The sequence below is a fragment of the Protopterus annectens genome, chromosome 7.part0, assembly GCF_019279795.1.
Source record: "Protopterus annectens isolate FY-2018-M chromosome 7.part0, PAN1.0, whole genome shotgun sequence".
Classification (NCBI taxonomy): Eukaryota; Metazoa; Chordata; order Ceratodontiformes; family Protopteridae; genus Protopterus; species Protopterus annectens.
Genome location: NC_056739.1, coordinates 117792880 through 117816422, shown reverse-complemented (window position 1 = coordinate 117816422; position 23543 = coordinate 117792880).

Genomic DNA, 23543 nt, shown 5'->3' with positions numbered 1-23543 from the left:
CTGGCCCGCCTGCTGGGACAGCAGGGAAGGTGTCTGAGGTAGGTGCCATGGCTCCAGCAGTATCATACTGCGCAAGAGGGGGTAACCAATGCTGGCATGGCCATTCTGGTGCAATCAGTATCGTCCTTGGTTTGTCCTGTTTCACCTTTAGCAGAACCTTCGAGAGGAGAGGCAGAGGCAGAAAGGCATAAACAGAGAGGCTTTCCCAGGTACAGGACAGGGCATCCACTTTCCAAGCTTGACTGTTGGGAGTCCATGTGCAGAATTTGTCCAACTGGTAGTTCTGGGGGGAGGAAAACAGATCCATTTCTGGAGTCCCCCATTTGTTCCTCAAGAGGTTGAATATTTTTGGATCCAGTTTCCATTCGTGTGGGTCCATGAGATTTCTGCTTAGGTCGAGCTTCTAGGTGCACTTGGTAGCTCAAAGCTGTGTTCCACAGAGCCATGGCTAGTCTGCATAGAGGGTACGAGTGGGTTCCCAGTGCTTGCTTATGTACCACATAACTGTGGTGTCTGCCTTTACCAATAATTGTCCTGGAAGGATGTGGTCCTTTACGGCTGTCAGGGAATTCTGTACAGCTAACATTTCTTTTTGGTTGACATGCATGTGCATCTGACTCTGGTTCCATTTGCCCTGAATGCACTGCCCTGCCAAGTGAGCACCCCATGCATAAGTCAGATGCGTCTGTTAGGGTTTGGGCGGCAGGGGGGTAGATTGAAAGGGAGCCCCTTGTTGAGGTGGCAGGCCTCTGCCCACCAAAGGAACTATAGAAGGAATGCTAGGAATCATTGTTTCCAGGTCCTGAGAATGTTGGCACCATAGGCTTTTTAGATATCATTGTAGTTTCTGCATATGCAGTCTTGCATATGGAATTAGTAGAAAGCAAGAGGTCATGAAACCCAGGGCTTGCAGAATTTTCCTAGCAGATAGCTGGGTCTGTGTCCAGTAGTTTGAGGTAGGCTGTCAAATAAACTTCTCTGGCGTGAGGAAAGTCATCTGGGAAGTTGTGTTCAAGCTTGCTCCCAGGAATACAATCTGTTGGCAGGGTAATAGGTAAGATTTCTTCTCGTTTATGGTGTACCCCAGCGAGGTTAGAAGTTTCTTTACAAATGCCAGATGTTTTAATAGCAAGTCTTGGCTTTCTGTCTGAATCAGACAATCATCCAGGTATGGGTATATCTGAATATTTCTCTGCCTGCAAAATGCAATGGCAGGAGCTAGACACTTTGTGAATACACTGGGCACAGTAGATAAGCCAAAGGGAAGTGCAGAGAATAGTGCATGTAGCCTGCTCTGAAGCGTAGGTATTTTCTGCAAGATTCCCTTATTGGAATGTGCAGGTAAGTTTCCTTTAAGTCTAAGATTGTCAACCAGGCATCTTTGCCCAGCATAGGGAGCAGCTGTTGAAGTGTTAGCATTTTGAATTTTGGGATTACCAAAAAGGTGTTTAGAATAGACAGGTCCAGGATAGGACGCCAAGAGCAGTCTTTTCTGGGTACCAGGAAAAGTCTTGAGTAAAAACAGTGTCCCCTTTCTTCTCCTGGGACAGGTTGAATAGCCCTGATACTTAGGAGAGCAAGAACCTGCTGTTGAGCCTCTGCCCACTGATTTGGGGGTAGGTCTAGCCAATCGTTTGGGTTGGTAAGGTGTGGAAGTGGAATCTGTATCATTGGGAAAACTATATTTAAAACCCATTTGTCCTGGGTAATGAGTTCCCAGATTTTGCATGCAGGGCGAGCTTGCCTCCTAAGGGAGCAGGCAGTTGAGCAGGGCTTGGAAGGGCTAAGGTTAAGTCATTGTGACATTTTTCCATAGGGGGTGTCTTACTACTTCTATCTTTGGAAGTGGGAGCCCCCCACTGCTTAGGCCTGTGTGCAGCCTGAGACTGTAACCTAGGTGGTCTGCTGTTTCGAGGTTTGGACTGAAGGACTGGAAAGGACCAATTCTTAGGCCAATGCCTACTAAATCTGGGAGGCTGCACTTGCAGGAAATCTTTAACAGTTTACATAGATTTAGCTTTTTCCTCCATCTTTTTTAAGGACGACTACTGCTTTGCTGCCAAAAAGGCAGTCTTGGTTTAAGGGAGCATCCAGTAATTTAGCTTTAACATGCTCTGGCAAGTTTTGCTCCTTAAGCCAAGCATGCCTTCTAAGTACAGACCAAGTGACAGCAGCCCTGCAAGATGCTTCTAAAAAGTCTCAAAACCAAATTGCAAAGTATGTTTGGCAACTTGTTCAGCAGAATGCATTAAAAACATATACACATACATACATATAAAATAAAAAAATATTTATATATTTATATATATATATATATATATATATATATATATATATATATACACACACACACACACACACACACACACACACACACACACACACACACACAGCAATATATGCAAATGCACTTTTAGCAACAAACTGTACCTTCATCAAAGACTTTAGAATATAGTGAAGGAAAGAGAAGTTATAGGAAAGAGAAGTTATAGGAAAGGGGAATGGTGGGTGGGTAACCCGGACTGCAACAGTGAATACACTAACATTTTGGTAAGTGCACACAACTGTACTATGTTCTTCGTGTTTCACTGTTGCAGTCATTACATTTGGGTAGAAGCCCAAAGCTATGGATGGAACTAAACAGTATTAGGAGCAGCTATAAAGCCCTGCAGAACTGCAGTGGCAAAGCCTGCCCTGGATTTGGAGACGAGAGAGGCAAATAATAATGCTTTGTGAAGGTATGAACAGAGCTCCAAGTAGCAGCTTCTAGAATGTCTTTGGTTGGAACTCCTCTGAGAAAGGCTGCTGAGGTAGAGGCAGCCCTGGTGGAGTGTGACCGGATTCCCTTGGGCACAGGTTTACCATGGTACAAGTAGCAGAAACTTATGCAGTGGCTTATCCACTTTGAAATAGTCTGCTTTGATATAGCCTTCCCCTCTGATCCTGAAGCAAATACCACAGGTAGTTGCTCAGACTTTTAGAGATTTGGTCCTGTTTAAATAGGATCTTAGTTGTCTGTTTACGTCCAATGAATGCGGAATTCGCTCACCCTTGTTCTGCGGATTTGGGTAAAATGTTGGCAGGTGAAGTGTTTGGTTAAGAGCCACACTGGATATCACCTAAAGCATAAAGGAAGGATTGGTCGTGAGGGACATCCTGTCCGGATAAAATGTAATAAAAGGCTCCACAGCTATGAGAGCCTGTAGTTCTGAAACCCTTCTTGTTGAAGTGATTGCCAAGAGGAAAGCAGTTTTCCAAGATAATTTTATATCCTCATTAGCTGCTGGTCCAAAAGGAGGCAGGGTGAGTTTTTCCAGCACAAAATTGAGGTCCCATGCAGGAGTTGGTGATCTTCTGGGAGGCCTTAATTTTTTGGCCCCTCTAAGATACTGTTTTAGCAGAGGATGAGAAAAGAGGGGATGCTCCGTGTTGTAATGAGCCAAGATGGCAGAGGCATGGATTTTTAATGAAGAAAAAGATAGGCCCTTGTCAAGCATCTCAGTCAAGTACTGTAAAATCTGAGGGATATTTGGTTTTGCTGTGTCCATTCCTTGTGCTTGGTTCCAAGCACAGAATCTCTTCCATTTATCAGCATAAGATTTTCTAGTACTACGCCTTCTGGCTTCCAAAATGACATCCATCACAGATTTACTGAGAGGTGGTGTTTGAATAATTAAATGATCAGCCATGCTGCAAGATTCAGAGTTTGGAGCAGAGTGTGCGGAATTTGATTGTTCTGCCGAGACAGTAGATGAGGTATTTGAGGCAAGTACCACGGAGGGAGTTGACATTCCTTAAAATTTGGCAACAGTGCTGGCAAGGCCAGTCCGGAGCAATCAGGATCATTTTTGGTTTTTCCTGTCTGACCTTTAGTAAGACCTTGGAAAGAAGAGGCAGAAGGGGAAAGGCATAGACTGATACTGAAGGATAGGGCATCCACTTTCCATGCTGGTCTGTGATGAGTCCTTGTACAGAATTTGTCTAGTTGATAATTTTGGGGACAGGCAAATAGATCTAGGTCTGAGCTCCCAAATTTCTGTGTTACCATGCTGAAGATTTGTGGATCCAGTTTCCATTCGTGCGGGTCCATAAGATTTCTACTTAGGTAGTCTGCCAGAGTATTTTGTTTTCCTAGCAAGAATTGAGCTTGAAGATTTACATGGTAAGTCAAAGCTGTGTTCCACAATTCCATGGCTAGTCTGCAAAGGGGGTAGGAATGTGTACCCCCCCCCTACTTATGTACCACAACCGTGGTGTTGTCACAGTCCATCAGTAGTTGTCCTGGATGAAGTAAGTCCTTGAAGGTAGGAATGTGTACCCCCCCCCCTACTTATGTACCACAACCGTGGTGTTGTCACAGTCCATCAGTAGTTGTCCTGGATGAAGTAAGTCCTTGAAGGTTGTCAGAGCATTCTGAACAGCTAGCATCTCTTTCTGGTTGACATGCATTCAGGGCTTATGGAGCCCAAAACAAATGCATCTGCATCTCCCTGCCAGGTGGGCCCCCAAGCATAGTCTGATGCGTCTGTAGTTGGGGTTTGGATGGTAGGGGGTAGAGTGAATGACAGTCCCTTGTTTTGGTGACATGTCTCTGCCCACCAAAGAAACTCCTGTTGTAGGAAGGGAATGAGGGGAATTCACTGTTTTCCCCGACTGTGACAATGTTGACTCCATAAACTTTTTAGGTACCATTGAAATTTCCTCATATGCAGTCTTGCATATGGAATTAGTAGAACGCAGGATGCCATGAGCCCCCAAAGCCTGCAGAATTTATGTTGCAGATAACTGGGTTTTTGTTGCCATCTGTTTGAAGTATGTTGTCAGTTGCCTTTGTTTGTCTGGCGCTAAGGTAAGCAATCTGCGCAGTTGTTTTCATGCTTGCACCCAGGAATGTAATTATTTGAGAGGGTACCGGTTGGGATTTCTTTTAGTTGTGTACCCTAGGCATGTTAGAAGCCTTTTTACAAACACCAGATGTTGAAGAATGTCCTTGTTCTCTGCTTGAATGAGGCAATTGTCCAGGTAAGGATAAATTTGTATGCTTCATCTGCAAAATGCAATTACTGGTGCCAGGCACTTTGGAAAGACCCTGGGCGCAGTAGATAAGCCAAAGGGCAGTGCAGAGAATTGGTAATGCAAAAAACCTGCCTTGAAACGGAGATATCTTCTGCAGGATTCCCTTATTGGGATATGCAGGTATGCCTCTTAAGTAGAGTCACTAACCAAGCGTTCCTACCCAGCATAGTCAGCAGCTGTTGCAAAATCAGCATTTTGAATTTTGGAATGTCCAGGAAGGTGTTCAAAATCGATAAGTCAAGTATGGGACGCCAGGCATTGCCTTTTCTGGGTACCAGGAAAAGCCTTGAATAAAAACCTTGTCCTTTTTCCTGTTCTGGTACTGGTTGAATAGCCCCCATACCCATGAGGGACGCAACTTGTTTGAGCCTCTGCCCATTGATTTTGTGGCAGATCTGGCCATCCATTTGGAATTGGCAAAGTATGGAAATGAAATCTGTACCTCTGGGATATTATGTTTAATACCCACTTGTCCTGGGTAATTAACTGCCAATTTTGAGTATGAAGTGATAATTTTCCCCCCAAGGGGGCAGCAAAAAGATAAGTGCTTGGTGAAGGCAGAGGGAATTCATTGAGACTGCTTACTGTAGAGTTGTGCTTTGTTTCCTCCAGATTTGGAGGTGGAGGAACCCCATTGCTTTGACCTGTAAGAACCCTGTGACTGGTATCTAGAGCCTTTTGAGCGCCTGGATTTGCCTTGAGAGGCTCTGTTGGTCACAGGAAAGGACCAATTTTTAGTAGGCCAGTGCCTACTGAACCTGGGTGGCTGCACTTGTAAGAAATGTTTACAGTTTGCATAGATTTAGCTTTATCTTCCAATTTCTTTAAAACCTCTTCTGCCTGATTACCAGAGTATCATGCTGTAAAGGAGCAAACAATTTAGCTTTGACATGATCAGGCAGATTTTGCTCCTTGAGCCAGGCTTGCCTTCTGATCACAGATCCAGTAACTGCGGCTCTGCAAGAGGCCTCCAAAGAATCAAAACCACATTGCAAAGTATGCTTTCCAACCTGTTCTGCTGCATGCAATAATTCCTGCATGCAATAATTCCTGTAATTTTTATTTTCCACACAATCAGAAATCAACATAATTTTGTTTCAATAAGCCCATAACATGCTGTTGATATTTAAGCATATGAAACTGGCAGTTTAAGGCCCTAATTGCCAAGGTTGCAGACATATAAACCTTCTTTCCCCAACTACCCAGCGCCCTGGAATCTCTATCAGAGGGGGTAGGATTTTTGGCTGTAGAGGCCTTTACACCTTTGGGACCCAGTGAGCTCGAATCCGAAAAACACATCAACAATGTCTAATACAGTAGGTATTGCCAAAGGCCTATGCCGATAAAGAATAAAATCCCTAAGCCTCTTTTTTGATTCAGAGAAATCCTGACTCTCCCAATGAAAATGCTCCCTTAAAGTATGCAAGGTTTCTCCAAAAGAATAATCCTCAGGCAGAGATGCAGATGGGATGGATTCTTCTGCATCTGAATCCTCATAGGGTGGAAGAGAAAATTCCTGATTAGAAGGGAAATCAGAAGAAATGGAAACCTGACCTGAAGATTCATAATCAGTGTCTTGCCTAGGCCTCTTATCAGGGGGGGGGGGGGGGGGGTTGGGAAGAGATGGGAATCCCTGATAAAGGTAATTAAGTCCTCAGCCATTTTGATCATCTGTTTTTTGGGCCTGAGCACGTGGCTCATGCATTTTTTTAGACTTAGAAGAGGTTTTCGGTCTTGTTCCTGAAGCTGGCGTCTGTTTTACATAAAAATGTTGAGGCCTGAAAACACCCTCAGAAGCTGGTGCCTGCTCAGCGGCTCCGGACCCATCCAAGGGAGAGAGATCCGCGGGTTCAATACTTTGAGAAACTCACGGCATACTGGACTCCACATGGGTCTCGATAGAGGCCTGCGACTCAAAAGTAGTGGGTATCAGGGGCTGCGAAAGCGCCTCACTGAGTACCAGCGAACTGGCAACTGGCTTAGGAGAAGCTTCGTCATCTGTTTTGGACCCAGATGGTCTCTACGACATTTCAACCTGGATCCAAAATATTTTGAAGCAAAAATATACAGACGCTTAATAGTGCCTTGATTAAATCTAGCACAAAACCGACAGCAAGGCACGTTATGATCTGGGCCTAGGCAAGGAATACAGTACAAATGAAAATCCTTATGAGGTTTTTGCTTCCCACAAGTAATGCAATGATTAACTTTTACTGACATCAGTAAGGAGCAAGAAAAAGTTTCCCCAATGGGGTCCTTACTTTTAGTTGAAGACTTCGGTTCTGAAACTCGAATGCGAAAAATTTCAGGAGTCTGCTGACCGGCACTTGCGAACTGCTTCGGGCACCAGGCGGCAAGAAAGACTGAATAAAATGGCGTCAGCTGCATGTTTTATACCCCTGATGAACTAACGTCATGGAAGAGGAGACTGTATCAAAAGCAGGACCCAAGACTTTGTTATTCAGGCTGACTGAGGGCAACCTGCCAGCAGATTACCCAAATGTAATGACTGCAACAGTGAAACATGAAGAACATCTGGCAATTTAAGGCCCTAATGGCCAAAGTAGCAGAAGTGTATACCTTCTTACCCCATCTGTCCAAGGCCCTGGAATCTCTATCAGAGGGAGTAGGGTTTTTGGCAGCAGTAGCCTTAATGCCCTTTGGTCCTTGGGAAATTGTCTCTGGATCCGCAGTAGGATTCTTGAAGAGGAACTTGTGACAGTCAGGTACTCTCCAATACCAGTCAGGTTTTCTGGGAGCTGGAGGTAAAGTGTATGGGGCCAGGCTAGATTCCAAGAAGGCAGCATCTACAATGTCCAGAACAAGAGGGCTAGCTAAAGGCCTGTGTTGAGGGAGGAGTAAGAATTCCCTAAGCCTCTTTTTGGAGTCCTGGCCTTCCCAGCGGAAATGCTCCCTAAGAGTGTGCAAGGTTTCACCAAAAGAAAAAAAAATCTTCTGGAGGGGAAGCAGACTGAATGGAATCCTCTGCATCAGAATCCTCATAGGTAGATAAGGGCAAATCCTGGTAATCAGAAGAAACAAATTTCAGAATCCTGATCAGAAGAATCGGAAGGAAAATCAGTTCTAGATCTCAGAGGGGGAGAAGGTTGGCTTCCCCTAATTAAAGTAATAAGGTCTTCAGCCATTCTAAGCATTTTTTTTTAGGCATACAGGCCTGACCATGCAGTTCGGACGTCAGTTTTCTAGGCGTGGGTCAAGTTTTAGGCCTTGATGAAGAAGATGGCATCGGTTTAAAATGCAAATCTGTAGGCCTGAATACACCCTCAGAAGCCAGTGCCTGCACAGCGGCTCCCGGCCTGAATACACCCTCAGAAGCCAGTGCCTGCACAGCGGGCTCCAGACTCATCCAAGGTAGAGACGCCCGCAGGTTCCATAGTCGAATAAGCATCTCACAGCATACCGGACTCCAAATGGGTCTCAGTAGAGGCCTGTGAATCTGAAGTAGCGGGTATCAGGGGCTGCAAAAGCACCTGAGTACCGGCGAACTGGTGACTAGCTTAACATAAGTGTCATTGGCAGTTTTGGACCTATGTGGTCTGTCTTGTCTTTATCCTTACGTTTTTTCGGAATATCAGTAGTCGGATGGCTTACCGAAGCCATTTCTGGCTAGTTAAACAGAGTACCAAAATAATTTGCTGTGAAAATAGATGAATAGTTTGGGTGTTGAATAAGGCACAAAAGCGACAGTGAAGGACGTCGTGGTCTGGACCTAAACAAGGAATGCAGTAAGAATGAAAATCTTTGAGGTATTTGCTTTCCACAGGTAAGACAATTGTTAACTTTTACCGACATCGGTTAAGAGCAAGAAAAAGGATCCCCAATGGGGTACTTTAGCTTTTTTCGAAGACTTCGATTCTGAAACTCGAAAAAGAAAATTTCAGGAGTCTGCCAACCAGCACTTGCTAACTGCCTCTGCTACTGCGCAGCAAGTAAGACTGATGTAATGGTGTCTGATGCATGTTTTATACCCCTGATGACCTTACATCATGAAAGACAGCATCCGATGCAGGAATCCTAGACTTTGATATTCAGGCCAGCTGAGGGTTACCTGCAGGCAGATAACCCAAATGTAATGACTGCAACAGTGAATACACTCGAACATCTACATTTATGGTAAGTGTACACAACTGTACTACGTTCGTGTTTCACTGCTATAGTCATCACACTTGGGTCGATTCCCAAAGCTGAAGAAAGGGTGGAGGCAGTCAAGAAGAGTTGGGGCTAGTATGCCGTGCAGGACTGCTGTTACAAAACCCGCCCTGGACTTGGAAGAGATAGGCAGGTGGTAATGCTTGGGGAAGGTGTATACAAAACTCCAGGTAGCAGCTTCCAGAATGTCCCTGGTAGAGACTCCCCTGAGGAATGCTGTAGAAGTTGCCCTAGTGGAATGTGTTCTGACCCCCTACGGGGTTGGTTTCTCATTGTGTTTGCAGCAGAAATGGCCTTGCCCTCTGCCCCTGGTGCAAAACTGAGTAGTAACTGGTCATATTTCCTGAAGGGCTTAGTCCTAATTCAGGAAGAATCTGAGCCGTCTGTGCATGTCCAAAGAGTACGGGATCCTTTACCCTTTATTTTGAGGGTTAGGGAAGAAAGTTGGTAAATGGATAGATTGGTTGAGAGCCACACTGGACACCACTTTAGGCATAAAGGAAGGATTAGTCCTGAGTGAGACCCTGTCAGCATGAAAAATAATGAAGGGTTCCACAGCCATAAGTGCTTGCAACTCAGACACTCTTCTAGCTGAAGTGATGGCCAGAAGCAAGGCTGTTTTTTTCAAGAGAGGAATTTTAACTCTGCTGATGGTGAAGGCTCAAAAGGGGGGATAGTGTGAGCTTTTCCAGTACAAAGTTAAGGTCCCAAGCAGGGGTGGGTGCTCTCCTTGTTGGCTTTAAGTTGTTTACCCCTCTCAGGAACTATCTGATGAGATGGTGAGAGAAGAGAGGTGACTCAATGTTGTAATGAGCCAAGATGGCAGAGGCGTGGATCTTAATGGAGGAGGAGGACAGGCCTCTGGTGAGTAGAACTGCCAAGTAATCCAGGATTAGAGGTAAGGAGGGCAGTGCTGTGTCCTCTCCTTTAGATTGAATGCAGGAGCAATACATTTTCCATTTATCAGCATAGGATTTCTTTGCACTGGGTCTTCTGGCTTCAAGAAGGACATCCAGCACCTACTTGCTTAGGCTGGTCACTGGGGGAGAATTCAAGGAATAAGCCAGGCTGCCAGATTCAGGGTTTGTAGTTGCGGATGCAAGATCTGCCCCCCCCCCCTGCTGAGTGAGGAGGGTTGGGATCTGTGGTAGGTGCCAGGGTGACAAGCTGCGCAATAGTGGGTACCAGTGCTGGCATGGCCAGTCCAGGGCAATTAAGATTGTCCTTGGTCTGTCCTGTCTTATCATGAGTAATATTTTTGAGAGAAAGGGCAGAGGAGGGAATGCATAGAGAAGTTTACCCATTGGAAGGATAGGGAATCCACTTTCCAGGCTCTGCTGTGAGGTGTCCTGGTGCAGAATTTGCTGAGCTGGTGATTGCAGGGGGAGGCAAAGAGGTCCACCTCTGGGGTCCTCCATTTCTGGATTAGAAAGCTGAAGGCGCTGGGTTCTAATTGCCACTCGTGTGGGTCTAGGAGATTTCTGCTAAAGTCTGCCAGGGAGTCCTGTTTGCCTGGCAGGAATTAAGCTTGCAGATGAACCTGCATGTCCAAGGCCATGTTCCACAGGGCCATGGCTAGCCTGCAGAGTGGGTTACCCCTGCTTGTTGGTTTACCACATAATTGCGGTGTTGTCTGTTTTTATTAGCAGGGGTCCTGATGAGAGTAGGGATCTGAAAGCTGTTTGACCATGCTGAACAGCTAGCATCTCCTTTTGGTTGATGTGCAGATGAATTTGACTTGGGCTCCAGTGGCCCTGAATGCACTCGTCATTCAGGTGTGCCCCCCAGGCATTGTCTGATGCGTCTGTGGTTACGGTCTGGGCATCATAGGGTTAAGTAAAGGGAAGTCCTTTGTTGTGATTGCATGCTGCTGCCCACCAAAGAAACACTGTCCTTAGACAAGGTATGATAGGTGTGACGGTTTCCAGGTCCTGAGAATGTTGGCACCAAAGACCCAAGTACCACTGAAGTTTCCTCATATGCAGTCTGGCATATGAAATTAGTAGGATGCAAGAGGCCATGAACCCTAGAGCCTGCAGGATTTTCCTTTAGGATAGTTGGGTATTGGTGGCCATTTGAGTGAAGTAGCCTGTCAGATAGGCTTATTTTTTTGGAGCAAGGAATGCCACCTGGGATGCTGTGTCCAAGCTTGCTCCCAGGAATACAATCTTTTGACTGGGGCCTAGTTTTGATTTCTTTTCATTGGTAGTGTACCCCAGGGAGGTTAGAAGGTTCTTTACAAATGTCAGGTGCTGCAACAGAATTTCCTGTTTGCCTGAATCAGGCAGTTGTCCAAATACGGGTAAATTTGAATTTTTCTCTGTCTGCAGTAGGCAATGGCTGGAGCCAGGCATCTTGTGAAGACTCTGGGAGCAGTGGATAAGCCAAAGGGAAAGGCAGAGAACTGATGATGCATAGAACCTGCCCTGAAATGTAGATATTTCCTGCACGAGTCCCTGACATGGATGTGCAGATAGGCTTCTTTTAGGTCTAGGGTGGCTAACCAGGCATCTTTGGACAGCATAGGAAGAAGCTGCTGAAGGGTGATCATTTTGAATTTTGGTACCACCAGGAAGGTGTTTTTGGAAAGATTTACGATTGGGCGCCAAGTGCCCTCTTTTCTTGGTACCAGGAAAAGTCTGGAATAGAACCCTTGACCTATATGTTCTGCAGGAACAGGTTGAATTGCCCTTATGGAGAGCAGGGAGTGAACTTGGTTTTGTGCCTCTGCCCACTAGTTTGGAGGAAGGCCTGGGATCCCTTTTGGGGTCGGCAGCGAGTGGAAGTAAAATTTGTACCCCTGGTATACAATTCTGAGGACCCATCGGTCTTTAGTGATGGAGGTCCAGTTTTTTGCATGACTGGCAAGGTTTCCTCTTAGGGGCACAAGCAGTTGGGCAGATGTGAGAAGCGGAGTTGAGAAATTGTGAATCCTTTCATAAGGAGGTGGCTTAGCACTCCCTGTTTTTGAAGTGGAGGCACTCCATTGCTTAAATATCTGCATACCCTGAGACTGTATCCTCGGGGGTTTGTTTCCCCTGGGTCTAAGTTTGGGATGGCCTTCAGGGTGCTGAAGGTAGCTAATTTTTGCTTAATAAGTTCCATAATATGTTGCTCATACTTCAGCATGTGAAACTGGCAATTCAATGCCCTAAAGGCGAGAGTTGCAGACGTGTATACTTTTTTACCCCATTTGTCCAAAGCTGTGGAATCCCTGTCTGAAGGGGTGGGATTCTTAGCTGTACTTGCTTTTATATCTTTAGGCCCCAGGGAGATGACTTCTGGGTCAGCAGTATGATACATGGAAAAAAAATTTGAGAGAGTCAGGAACTCTGTAGTACCCATCTGGTTTCCTAGGAGCAGTGGGTAAAGTATCAAGAGTTAGACTGGATTCCATAAAGATATCATCCACAACATCCAGAACTGGAGGTACTCCTAAAGGTCTATTGTTTTGGCAACTCTAAAAATTCTCAGTCTTTTTGGACTGAGGATAGTCTTGGCATTCCCAGTAGAAATGCTCTAGGGTTTCACCAAAAGAAAAATTCTCTGGAGTTGAAGCAGAGGGAATGGATTCATCTGCATCAGAATCCTCATAAGCAGATAAAGGCATGTCTTCATAATCAGAAACATCAGAGTCATCGGACTCTTGGTCTGCTAAAGCTGCTGGGGACAGGTCTCTCTTAGCGGAGGGAGGCTGGCTTCCCCTAATCAACATAATCAGGTCTTCTGCCATTTTAAGCATTTGATGTTGTGGCAAGGAAGCAGGTGCTTGACTTTGGGTCTTTATTTAGGTGTCGCTCGTAATCTTGGCCTCAGAAACTCAGTAGTTTCAGACAGAATTGAAGACGCAAAAAAAGTACTCTGTCTAATATCGGTAGTGCGAAGAAAGTACAGTTTTGTACCTACCATAAATGTAGATGTTAGAGTGGTTATACTGCTGTAGTCATCACACTTGGGTTATCCTGTCAGGCGGTCCTGCAGTCGGCAGAATCCCAAAGTCTTGGTCCGGCGTCGGTTGTCATCGCCTCTTCCCTGACGTCAGTGCGACAGGGGTATAAGAGAGACAGCCGACGCCATTTTCTTCATTTTTTCTTGCCCCAGATGTCAGGTGCCCCTAAGTAGGAAGGCAATACAATAGCTATGCAACAATACCTTAGTAGATAAGCAATAGAACTAGCTGTTAGCAAATACACCATATAGATATGCATCCAAGAGACTGAAGTACATGGAGTTGTAACTAACACCCCGGTATGTAGAGGGGATGGAGGGAGGGTAACCTGGACTGCAGCAGTATAACCACTCGAACATCTACATTTATGGTAGGTACAAAACTGTACTATGTTCATCGTGCTATACTGCTGCAGTCATCACACTTGTGTAGAATCCCAAAGCTATGGAAGGGTGGCTGGTACTAAACTTGGTTAGGTGATGCTAGGATGCCCTGCAGAACTGCAGTGGCAAAACCAGCCCTGGTTTTTGAGTATAATGGAAGGTTGTAGTGCTTGGTAAAGGTGTGCACTGAACTCAAAGTAGCTGCCTCCAGAATGTCTTTGGTTGGAACCCCTCTGTGAAAGGCTGCTGAGGTTGCAGTAGCCCTGGTAGAATGGGATCTAATATTGACAGGCACTGCTTTCCCATGGTGCGAGTAGCAAAAGCGGACACAATGTGCTATCCATTTGGAGATGGTCTGTTTTGAAATAGCCTTTCCTTGTGAACCTGCAGCATATGATACAAAGAGTTGGTCAGTTTTTTCTGAAGATCTTTGTCTTATCTAAATAGTAAAGTAGCTGTCTGTGAATGTCCAAAGAGTGAAGGAGCCTTTCGCCTTTATTCTGTGGGTTAGGATAAAAGGTGGGTAAATGAATGGTCTGATTCAAAGCCACACTGGATACTACCTTGGGCATGAAGGTAGGGTTAGTTCGTAGAGAGACTGTGTCCTGATGGAAAATGATGAAAGGTTCCACTGCCATAAGTGCTTGTAGTTCTGAGACCCTGCCATAAGTGCTTGTAGTTCTGAGACCCTGCATGCTGAGGTAATAGCCAGTAACAAGGCTGTTTTCCAAGACAAGTATTGTAGTTCTGCTGAGAATGCCGGTTCGAAAGGAGGTAGTGTTAACTTTTCTAAAACGAAGTTCAGGTCCCAAGTTGGTAGTTTTCTGGGGGGGGGGGGGTCTTATATTCTTAGCCCCTCTGAGAAACTGTCTAAGTAAAGGGTGTGAGAAAATTGGGGGATCCATATTATATTAAGCTGAAATGGCTGAAGCATGGATCTTAATGGAGGAGAAGGAAAGGCCTTTGAGAACATCTCAGTTAGGTATTGCAGTATGTGAGGAATGTTTGGAATCCAAGGATTTTGACCTTTAGCCTGGTGCCATGCACAAAATCTTTCCCATTTGTCTGAGTAAGTTTTCCTGGTGCTGGGCCTCCTGGCCTCCATAATTACATTCAGGACGTCCTTTGAGAGAAGTGTTGATTGATAATTTAAGGAATTCTCCATGCAGCTAAATTTAAAGTTCTGAGCTGGCTGTCAGGGGTTTGATAGTTTTTCTGAGTCAACAGTAGTGGGAATTGAGGCAAGATCCATGGAGGGCTGTGAGTCAAGTTCCTTAGCAATGGGTACCAGTCCTGGCGTGGCCAGTCCGGAGCAATGAGGATCATTTGTGGTCTCTCTGTTCTGACTTTCAGTAATACCTTGGTCAATAGAGGTAGTGGAGGGAAGGCATAAGACTGTCAGTGTTGTCCAACTGAATGATAAGAGCGTCTACTTTCCAGGCTAGGGAGTGATAAGTCCTTGTGCAGAATTTATGTAATTGGCAATTGTTGGGGGATGCAAATAGATCTATGTCTGGACATCCCCATCTTTGAGTTATCATTGAAAATACTTGTGGGTGTAGTCTCCACTTGTGGGGGTCTGCCATGTTTCTGCTTAATTCGTCTGCCAATATGTTTTCCTTTCCTGGCAGGAATTGTGCTTGTAGTTGTACTTGGTAGGTCAAAGCTGTGTTCCATAAGGTCATAGCCGGTCTGCATACAGGGTAGGAGTGTGTTCCTCCCTGTTTATGTACCACATAACTGTGGTGTTGTCTTTCCTTATTAGAAGTTGTCCTGGATGCAAGAGGTCCTTGAAGGCCGTCAGGGCATTTTGCACAGCTAGCATCTCCTTTTGGTTGATGTGAAGATGCATTTGTTTTGCAGACCATTTGTCCTGTATGCAGTGTCCTGCCATGTGCGCGCCCCAGGCGTAGTCTGAAGAATCTGTTATCATGGTTTGGTTTGCTGGAGGCAAGACGAAAGGAAGACCCTTGTTTGTTAGACATGCTTGAGCCCACCATAGGAACTCTTTTTGAAGGCAGGGAATGATAGGTATATTTGTTTCGAGGCTGTGCCTGTGTTGAGACCATACACTTTTCAGGTACCATTGTAATTCTCATATGCAGCTTTGCATATGGGATTAGTTGAATGCATGATACCATGAACCCCAATGCCTGCAGGATTTTCCTTGCAGTGAGCTGGGTAAAAATTGCTATCTTTTTGAAGTATTGAGTCAATTGTTTTTGTTTGTCTGGCATGAGGTAAGCCATCTGGGCCGTTGTATTTAAGCTGGCACCCAGGAATATTACTTGTTGCGAGGGTATTAGTTTTGACTTCTTTTTGTTTACTGTGTACCCTAAGGCAACTGAGCAGCTGTGTTACAAAAGCCAGATGCTGTAATAGAATGCCCTTGCTGTCCGCTTGGATCAGGCAGTTGTCCAGATATGGGTAAATTTGTATTACTCATTGTTTGCAATAGGCAATTACTGATGCCAGGCATTTCGTAAATACTCTGGGCGCAGTAGATAAGCCAAAGGGCAGTGCAGAGAATTGATAATGCGTTGTACCTGCCAAAAATCTGAGGTATCTTCTGCAATCTTGCCTGATAGGGACATGCAGGTATGCCTCTGAGGTCCAACGTTACCAGCCAAGACTCCTTGCCCAGCATGGGAAGGAGCTGCTGTAGAGTGAGCATTTTGAATTTGGGTATCTCCAGGTATGTGTTCAGAACTGAGAGGTCTAAGATGGGCCTCCAGGCTTTGTCCTTTCTTGGGACTAGAAACAGTCTTGAGTAAAAACCTTGACCTTGCGCTCTTGTAGGTACCCCTTTTGAATTGCTTTCATATCCATGAGAGCTGAAATTTGCGTTTGAGCCTCTGCCCATTGGTTTGGAGGCAGATTTCGCATGCTTCTCATCCGAGGTAAAGTGTGGAAATTAAATCTGTAGCCTCGGGTAATGTACAGAAACCATTTGTCCTTTATGATGCGCCAATTTTGTGGAAATAGAGCCAGTTTCCCTCCCAAAGGTGCTGCCAGGGCAATTTTGCTTGGCAGGCGAAGAGGGAAGTCATTGTGTTAGTTTCCTGAAAGGTTGAGATCTTTCGTCTCCACCTTTGAGTTGCTGTACGCCATTGCCTAGGCCTGAAAAAACCTTGTGGCTGGCCTCTGCCCCTTGGGCGCCTGTACCTACCTCTTTGGGGTCTGTCTGATGCAGGAAAGAACCAGTTTTTTGATGGCCAGTTTCTGCTGAAACGAGGAGGTTGTACCTGTAAAAAATCTAACTGTTTCCATAGATTTTGCCTTTTCTTCCATTTTCTTCAAAACTTCCTCTGCTTTGACACCAAACACATTTCTGCAATGAGGCATCCAATAACTTTGCTTTGACATGTTCTGGTAAGGCTTGTTCTTTAAGCCAAGCACGCCTACGTATGAAAGACCCTGTGACAGCTGCTCTACATGAGGCTTCCAATGAATCAAAACCACACTGTAAGGTATGTTTTCCCACTTGTTCTGCTGCATGCAGCAAATCCTGTATCTCTTTCAAATCTAGTTGATCTGTCTGAGGGATCACCTTCTGCTTTAATTGTGTAATCAAATACTGTTGGTATTTTAGCATGTGGAATTGGCAGTTTAATGCCCTCATGGCCAAAGTGGCAGAAGTATACACTTTCTTTCCCCATCTTTCTAATGCTCTGGAATCTCTTTCAGAAGGGAGTGGATTCTTAGCAGTAGAGGCCTTAACCCCTTTGGGACCCTGGGAAATGGTCTCTGGGTCTGTATTAGGGCTTTTGCATAGAAACTTATGAGTATCAGGAACTCGGTAGTATCTGTCTGGTTTAGCTGGAGCTGGAGGTAAGGAATCTAGGTTTAAACTGAATTCAGAGAAAACATCATCCAAAATGTCTAAAACTGGAGGAATTGCCAGGGGTCTATGCTGTGGAAGAAGAAACTCACGGAGTCTTTTCTTGGAGTCAGAGTAATCTTGGCCTTCCCAGTGGAAGTGTTCCCTCATGGTGTGTAAAGTTTACCCAAAAGAGTAGTCTTCAGGGGGGGAGACAGAGGGAATGGACTCTTCAGCATCTGAGTCTTCATACGGAGGGAAGGAGTAATCCTGGTCGTCAGAGTTGCCTGAGGAAATGGATGCTTGGTCAGAGGAAGGATAATCTTCCTCCAGTCTAGGCCTTTTGTCAGGTGGGGGTTGGGATCCCCTGATAAGGGTAATTAAATCCTCGGCCATCTTAAGCATCTGTTTTTTAGGCATAGGGGCCTGTGGGGTGTGTGGCCCCGGTTTTCTAACTTTCAAGGGGGCTTTGAGCTTAGCATAAGGCTTGGCAGAGGCAGTTGTCTGTTTGAAAACACCCTCTGAGACCGAAAGTCTATTCAAAGTTTCCGGATCCCCGTCGGGGCTGGCGTCCGAGGAGTGAGGTGGGACCAGCTCCTGAGGCCCAACGGTTTCGGTTTGGGATGCTGTCAGAAATTCTGAATCAGCAGTAGTCAGGGGCTGCGAAGGCACCTCGCTGAAAACCGGAGAACCGGCGTCAGGCCTTGCTGAGGCCTCGGTATCTGGTCTTGGCCTTGGCTGCCAGTCCTTATCTTTGCATTTTTTTAATCATTGCTGATGTCAGTTGCTCCGACAGCATGCGATAATTAAATTTTCTGCCAAAATAATGCTGGGCGAATTCTGCCCGACGCTTTATTGTACGTTTGTTGAACCTAGCACAGAACCAACAACCAGAGACGTCGTGGTCTGGGCCTAGGCAAGGTATACAATAAGAATGAAAATCCTTATGAGGTATTTACTTCTCACAAGAAATACAATTATTAACTTCTGACATCGGTCTGAGGCAAGAAAAGTTTCTCCAACGGGGTACTTAGCTTTAGAGAAGACTTCAGGCTGAAACTATTCAAAAATTTCAGGAGCTGGCCGACCGGCACTTGCGAACTGCTGCTTCGGGCACCGCGCGGCAAGAAAGACTGAAGAAAATGGCGTCGGCTGTCTCTTTTATACCCCCTGTCGTACTGACGTCAGGGAAGAGGCAACGACAACCAACGCCAGACCAAGACTTTGGGATTCAGCCAACTGCGGGACCGCCTGACGACAGGATAACCCAAGTGTGAGGACTGCAGCAGTATAGCACGATGAACATCTTCCTCAGAGGCTGGTGCTTGCAGAGCGGCTCCGGACCCATCCAAGGTAGAAACATCCGCAGGTTCTGTAGTCAAAGAAGAGTCTTACGGCATACCAGACCCCGAACGGGTCTTGGTAGCAGCCTGTGAATCGATCGAAGTAGGCATCAGAGGCTGCAAAAGCACCTCACTGAGTACCGGCGAACTGGCGACTAGCTTAACGGAAGAGTCGGCGGTTTTGGACCTGTGCGGTCTCTCTGTTTTTACCCTTAAGTTTTTTTCAGAAGATCGGTAATCGGATGGCTTACCGAAGCCATTTGGAATACAGAGATAGAGAGCGAAAATATTTAGCGACAATAAGGACCCGAAAACGAATATTTCGGGAGTTGAACAAAGCACAAAACCAACAGCGAGGTACGTCGTGGTCTGGGCCTAAACAGGGGACACAGTAAGAATGGAAATCTGTGTGGTACTTGCTTTCCACAGGTGAGACAATTGTTAACCTTTTCTGACATCTGTTAGAGCAAGAAAAAAGGATCCCCCAACAGGGTACTTCGCTTTAAGACTCTTCAGAAGGATTCAATTTGGAAACGAAAACTCAGGTAGTGGCCAACCGGCACTCATGCGAATTGCTTCTGCTTCGGGCTGCTCGTCAAAGACTGATGCAATGGCACTGGCTGCCTGTTTTTATACCCGACGACCTGACGTCAGTCCTGGAGCAACAGCAACCGACACAGAAATACTAAGTCTCTGGTATTCAGGCCGAATAAGGGCTACCTGCAGGCAGATAACCCTAGTGTGATGACTGCAACAGTGTAACATTGAGAACATCTGGATGTCCCATCTGCCCTGCATCTGTAAGTTGTTGCAGTGAACCCCCGGGCTATGTCTGAGACATCTGTGGTTGATGTTTTATTCTGAGGAATTATCCTGAAGGGGAGAGCCAGACTGTAGGCACAGACTCGGGGCCCACCAGGCAAACTCAAACAAGGGAGAAGCTTCACCTTGAAACTGAGGCATTGGGAATGCTGGAAATATTTCTGAGGTACAACTGTAGGTTCCTCATGTACAGTCTGGCAAAGCGGACCATGACGATGCAAGAGGACATGTAAAGTACAGTTTTGTACCCACCATAAATGTACGTGTTAGAGTGTTCACCCTGCTGCAGTCATCACACTTCCTGCCGTCAGTCGGTCCTGCAGTCGGCCTGAATTCCAAAGTCTTGGTCCGGCGTCAGTTGCTGTCGCTTCTTCCCTGATGTCAGTGTGCCATGAGTATATAAAAGAGGCAACCGATGCCATTTTCTTCAGTTTTTCTTGCCCCAGATGTCAGGTGCCCCCAATAGGTAGGCAATATTATATATATATATATAGATATATATATATATATATATATATATATATATATATATATATAGATATATATATATATAGATATAGATATATATATATATATATATATATATAGATATAGATATAGATATATATTAGGTTTAGGCACAAACAAATACACTAGAGGGGTAGTATAGGATAAAGTGGTATAGATAAGTTCAGCTAGTTCAGAGGGGATGGAGGGAGGATAACCTGGCCTGCAGCAGGGTTAACACTCTAACATCTACATTTATGGGAGGTACAAAACTGTACTATGTTCATCGTGTTACCCTGCTGCAGTCATCACACCTGGGTAGAATCCCAAAGCTAAGGATGGGACGTGGAGTTAAACAGGGTTAGAAGAATCTAGTAGGCCTTGCAAAACTGCAGTGGCAAAACCAGCTCTAGTCTTAGAATATAAAGGTAAGTGATAGTGTTTGGTGAAGGTGTGCACTGAACTCAAGTTGCAGCTTCCAGAATATCCTTGGTTGGCACTCCCCTGAGAAAGGCTGCTGATGCAGCTGTAGCCCTGGTGGAGTGGGACCTAATGTTAGCAGGTACCGGTTTCCCATGATGCGTGTAGCAGAAACGTATGCAATGCCCTATCCATTTAGAAATGGTCTGTTTTGAGATGGCTTTTCCTTGTGATCCTTTAGCATAGGCTACAAAGAGCTGGTTAGTTTTTCTGAAAGCCTTAGTTTTATCCAAGTAGTAACGTAATTGCCTGTGAATGTCCAAAGAGTGCAGGAGTCTTTCTCCTTTGCTCTGGGGATTTGGGAAAAAGGTGGGCAAATGAATGGCTTGGTTTAGGGCCACACTGGATACCACCTTTGGCATAAAGGAAGGGTTGGTTTGTAGAGAGACTCTGCCTTGATGAAAAATGAGGAAAGGCTCCACTGCCATTAGTGCCTGTAGCTCTGAGACTCTTCTAGCCGAGGTTATTGCTAGTAGCAAGGCAGTTTTCCATGAAAGTTTAAATCAGCTGAAAAAGCTGGTTCAAAGGGCGGCAGTGTAATCTTTTCCAGAATAAAGTGGAGATCCCAAGTAGGTGTTGGTGCTCTCCTTGGCGGTCTTATGTTCTTAGCCCCTCTGAGGTACTGTCTTAGGAGTGGATGTGAGAATTAAGGAGGATGCGTGTTGTAATGAGCTGAAATTTGCTGAGGCGTGGATCTTAATAGATGAAAAGGAAAGTCCTTTGTGCACATCTCAGTTAAATATTGTAGAATGTGAGGGGATGTTTGGATCAAGGGGATTTTGGCCTTTAGCCTGGTTCCAGGCGCAAAATCTTTTCCATTTGTCTGAATAGGTTTTCCAGGTGCTGGGCCTCCTGGCCTCCAGAATGACATCCATAACAGCTTTGGATAGAGGTGTTGGCTGGTTGTTTAGGTAATTTGCCATGCAGCCAGGGTTAAAGCCGTGAGCTGGCTGTGTAAAATCTGACTGTCTCGCTGGGTGAGCAGGTGAGGAATTTGTGGTAAAATCCATGGTGGGCCATGGGCCATGTTCCTTAGAATTTGATACCAATGCTGGCGTGGCCAGTCTGGTGCAACGAGAATCATTTGTGGCCTCTCTAAATCTGACTTTCAGCAGTACTTTTGCTAGAAGCAGCAGTGGAGGAAAGGCATACACTGGTAACGTTTTCCAACTGAATGAGAGGGCGCCCACTTTCCAAGCTTGTGGATGGAAGGACCTTGTGCAAAAGTTTTGAAGTTGGTAGTTGTGGGGGCTTGCAAACAGATCTAGGTCTGGGCGTCCCCATTTTTGAGCTATCATTGCAAATACTTCTGGATCTAGTTTCCACTCGTGTGGATCCATGAGGTTTCTGCTTAGGTCGTCTGCCAATGTGTTTTTCTTTCCTGGCAGGAATTGTGCTTGTAACTGAACCTGGTAAGACAGTGCAGTGTTCCACAAGGTCATTGCTTGCCTGCATAGAGGGTAGGAATGTGTGCCCCCTTGCTTGTTTATGTACCACATTACTGTGGTATTGTCCATCTTTATTATTAGCTGTCCTGGGTGTAAAAGGTCCTTGAAGGCTGTTAGGGCATTCTGTACTGCTAGCATTTCTTTTTGATTGATATGCAGATGCCTCTGATCTGCAGTCCATTTGCCCTGAATGCACTGTCCTGCCATGTGTGCTCACCAGGCATAGTCCGATGCATCTGTTGTCATAGTTTGCCGGGCTGTGGGTAAGGTGAAAGGCTGACCCTTGCTGAGGTGACATGCCTGTGCCCACCATAGAAACTCCTGTTGAAGGCAGGGAATGAGTGATATCATTGTTTCCAAGCTGTGGCTGTGCTGAGTACATACGCTTTTCAGGTACCATTGTAATTTCCTCATATGCAGTTTTGCAAATGGTATTAGTACTATGCAAGATGCCATGAATCCCAAGGCCTGCAGAATTTTTCTTGCAGGGAGTTGGGTCTTTGTTGCCATTATTTTGAAATATTGAGTCAGCTGCTGCTGCTTGTCTGGTGTGAGATAAGCCATCTGGGCCGTTGTATTCAAGCTGGCACCCAGGAATATTATGTTTTGTGAGGGCACTAGCTTTAATTTATTTATTTTCGTTTACTGTGTACCCTAGGCAACTTAGGAGGTGTTTGACAAATGCCAGATGCTTTAAAAGGATGTCCTTGCTTTCTGCTTGAATAAGGCAGTCGTCCAGGTATGGGTATATTTGAATTCCTCTGTCTGCAGTATGCAATTACTGGTGCCAGGCATTTTTGTGAAGACCCTGGGTGCAGTAGATATGCCAAAGGGCAGTGCAGAGAATTGATAATGCGTTGAACCTGCAATGAAGCAGATATATCTTCTGCAATTTTGTCCGATAGGGACATGCAGGTATGCCTCCTTGAGGTCCAACGTTACTAGCCAAGCATTCTTGCCCAGCATGGGAAGAAGCTGCTGTATTGTTATAGCCTCTTGAATTTTGGTACTTGCAGATAGGTGTTCAGAATTGAAAGATCCAGAATGGGTCTCCATGCTTTGTCCTTTCTTGGGACTAGAAAGAGTCTTGAGTAAAATCCTTGTCCTTGCTCCTGTGTAGAGGATCTCATGTCCATGAGCTGTAATTTGTTTTTGTGCCTCTGCCCATTGATTTGGTGGCAGGTTTGGCATTCCCTCTTATCCTTGGGAAGGTATGAAAGTGGAATCTGTATCCTTGAGAGACAATGTTTAGGACCCATTTGTTTTTTGTGATGATGTGCCAGTTGTCTGCAAAAAATGCTAATTTTCCTCCCAAGGGAGCTGCCAGAAGAGATTTGTTTGGTAGTTTGAGGATTGAGTCACTGTGTTCGTCTTCTGCTAGCTTGGGGCCTGTCTTCTCCTCCTTTCTGTGTAGCAGTACCCCATTGGCACGGTTTGTAAGGGCGTTGTGACGGACCTCTGCCCCTTGGTAGTCTGTATTTGCCCCTCTGTGATCTGTCTGAAGCTGGAAAGGACCAGTTTTTGTTGGCCAATTTCTGCTGAAACGAGGAGGTTGTACCTGCAAAA